Here is a 3,548-nt window from a genome sequence, read left to right as displayed (position 1 = left end):
GGGGGAAGGGAAGGACAGGAAGAGACCTCACAACCCCTGCCCTGGTGAGATCTGTTTCAAGTCTTGCCTCTGCAGGCCCTGGTCCCCTGTCTCTGGGTCTTCTGGCTACTGCCCGTTTTAATCCCTCCCTAAGGCTGTAACTCTACAACTCTGCTGCTTCCCGGCCAGCACTCAGGGAGCACTCTTAGCTGGGTCCCTCTAACCAAAGCAGTCCTCAGCTGCCTAGTGGTCTTGCCTCTCACCCAGGTGCTGGTGTGGCTAGTTCTATACTTCTTTCCAGGCTCAGGGCTCCACCCCTCTGGGGCCTACCTTTCCAGAGGATGACCTCGGGCCATAGCTTTCTGGTTCTCCTCATCTAGCCTGTTCTAGGCCTGGGTGAAAGTTCACCTATAGTAGTGACTGCTGGTGAGCGGAGGCCACAAGGCTGGTTGGACTCCGTAAAAAATCAGCTTCCAGAGGACCATGCTGATGAGGGCCTGGTAGGAGGGGAGGGCTCACCCTGTCAAGCAGGACCGGTTTCTTCCTGGCTGCCTGATCCAGTGGAAGGATTTACTCTTACCCCCTCAGTGGACACCAGGACAGTTGGTGAGGTTTAATCCACCTGGGGACCTTCCTGCCTTGTATTTTTCAGGCACAGTGGCTCCCAGGTGCCTGAGTTGCTGTCTCCTGGGTAGGCTTCTTGCCTTGTTGCCTGGTGTTGGGGCTGCCTGGGCCAGCAGCTCCCCAGAGTCCCTGTGCAGTGGATTATTCCAGACTTTCACCCTTCCCCCACCCCTGCATTTGCTTATTCAATCCAGGCCATTATCCGGGTCCCTGCCCCAGCTCTGCAGTCTTCTGGCTCTTGGAAATGCGATCTGGCTCCATTGATCGCAGGCAGGCGGGGCTGCTTGCTCCCAGCCTGGCTAGCGCTGCCCAAGATTGAGCAGTCAGGGGCGGTGACAGGATAGGACCCTCCTCACTCACACTGGAGTGGAAGGAGTGACCCACTCAACCCACCGGTGCCTCTTCTTGACACCGTATAATGTGAAAAAATGGCCTGTCTTTGGGAGGTACGTGGCCAAGAAACTGAGGTTCTGCTTGTTGTCCCCAAAGGGGATTCACTCTAGGTCAAGGTTTCAAGGAGCTCCCTTGCCAAACAGATCATCCCAGCCCTTGAATTCAGTACTGGGATCACAGGCGTGGCCCACAACTCTGGCTCAGCAGAGTCGCCTCAGCACCCAAGCCTAGGCCACTGGCAGTGCCCAGCCTCAGCGTCCTGAGTTTGTCTGCAGCTCTGCCTTTCCAGAGCACCATCTTTGAATCCTTCATCCCTCCCCTACCCCCCTGCAGAGCAGGGAAGACAGAGGGAATGGTGGCATTTCCATCACTGGCCCCTGTAAGTCAGTAGATTTCTGGAAATTAATCCATGAGTAGTTTGGGGGCAAAGAAGTGTACCGCCTTTGGGGCTCCTCGAAGGCTGCAGGGGTGTGTGAAATTTTTTTGGAAGGGATGGGTAAGGAGATCTCTGCACCTGGGAGAGTGCTGTGCAGGTAGGCTGTGCAGCTGTGTTTGGCTTGGCTGGCCCTGCTGGGCTGCAGTGATGGCTGTCTAGACTCTCCAGAGAAAGTCTTAGCCTAGGTGCCCCCACCTTCCCCGCCTCAGGGAGGAGACACAGGCCTAGCAGTGGTTTGCCTGCGGCTTGACAAGGAAGTGGGATATATGCATTGACTTTTTACCTCCCTCCTGGTGGGGTAGGACAGCTAAGGGACTTTAGGCTCTGGGGAATGTCAGGAAGGGATTAAACAGGATGCCACCTGGGGCCCTTAGTAGATGGCAAAGCTGGCTCCCTGCAACTCTCTTCCTTGGTTACCAAGCAGGGGACTCCTTGACCCAGTGTGCACCCATTCCCAAGCTCCTGCTGTCAGGTGCCTGGGGTGCAGTCTCTTTGACAGCAGTGGCTATGGCTCACTGCTCAATGCCCCTACACAGGGACTGTGGGTCTCAGAGGGGAAGAGGGGGGGAATCGAGGGGGTTTCTACACTGGAGCAGTACCATAGAGGTTGAAGACCATAATCTGGACTTCTTGTCTTAACTGTTGGAAGAGCGCCCTCCTCAAACCACCCTAACTGCTTCTTCTTCAGCATAGGCTGACTGGTCTGGCTGCTGGAGGCCTCCCACCATTTTTGGCAATGGTAGAACTCACACCGGTAAGGTAATGGGACCCGGTGGTTCTAGACTTGCCAACTATGGTGTAAGTGCTGAGCTGCGGAAGGAGGGTCTGCACCATGCCGGAACTTGCTGATCACCAGGAAGGAGAGGGGACTCCAGTCCATAGACCACCAGGCAGTGGCAGAGGGTGGGCGCAGCTGGAAGTGAGCCACAATGTTTCCCTGCGCCCCCCTGAGGTCACAAGTCATGAAGTCAGCTGGGAAGCCAACCTCTTAACCCTCAGGGACAGTGAAGAGGGCCTGGAATCCAGCCTTGCTCCAGGATGGCCCTCACAGGGATGGTGGGGAATCCTAAGCTTGGTGAGGATTTTCCTCTTGCCGCCCTCAGCCCCCAAGGGCTGTTTTTCGGGTAGGTTCTGAGGCCACAAGGAAATGTCTTCTGGTCCACGCACAGAGTGTGGATCCCCTTTCGAGCTTCTGGCGAGGGGGTGAGGATGGAGATGGTATTCTTTCCACTCACAGACATCTAAGACTCTTGCCCGGACCTTGGAAGGGTAGAGGCATAAAGGCTGCCACGTGGAGGGAATGTGCTGAGGTCGTCTGCCCCTCCCTCCTCTTTGGCCTATGTCCCTCCTCCGTCAGCCCTGCGGACTGGAATGTACGTGACTGAGAGCAGCCCCGCGGAGCTGCGGCCTCGGTGCTAGCTCTGCCAGTTTTGTGGATAGGCTGCTGATATTTGAGCCCGTGTTCACAGAGGGGCGCCGTCAGATTGTGCTCACCAGGCAGACTGCAGGTTCCTACAACTCAACTTTGGAGCTGGGGTGAGTGACTATTCCCGGAGGGAGGAGCTTGGTGGGTGGGCCTCACTGGGAAGTCTGGGCCTGGGCCCCAGGGTTGATTTCCTGACCCTATAGATGGCCAAGGCAGCCTTGGGAGCTACACGTATGTTTGTGACTGTGCAGATGCACATCTGTATGTGTGACCTTAGTTTAAAGTCTTTTCCCTTTCTCTGAGGACACCCCAAAACCTCCCGGGGCTGACGGGGGAGGGGCATAGGCCAAAGAGGAGGGAGGGGCAGGGAGCACCCCAGAGAGCACTGCCCTCCCACTCAGTGTATAGGTGGGAACAGGCTGGGCTGCTTGGTAAATATGCACACCTCAGAGACAGCCTTAGCACCATACCGTGCTGATGCTGACGGCAGGCCACTGTCATCAACTTTAAATTTTCACCAGTATTCTAAGCCCAGTACCCCATTTCTCTCTTCTCCTTTGCAGGGGGTTCCATTCATTTGTTCAATGTTTCTTAGACATAGGTTCACTAAATTTATATATTTATTTATTTTTGTGACAGGGTCTAGCCTTATAGCCCAGACTGGCTCAAACTCCAGATTCCCTGCTGTCT

The sequence above is a fragment of the Mastomys coucha genome, unplaced genomic scaffold (genome assembly GCF_008632895.1).
Source record: "Mastomys coucha isolate ucsf_1 unplaced genomic scaffold, UCSF_Mcou_1 pScaffold20, whole genome shotgun sequence".
NCBI classification, from domain to species: domain Eukaryota; kingdom Metazoa; phylum Chordata; class Mammalia; order Rodentia; family Muridae; genus Mastomys; species Mastomys coucha.
This window is presented reverse-complemented; position numbering follows the sequence as displayed.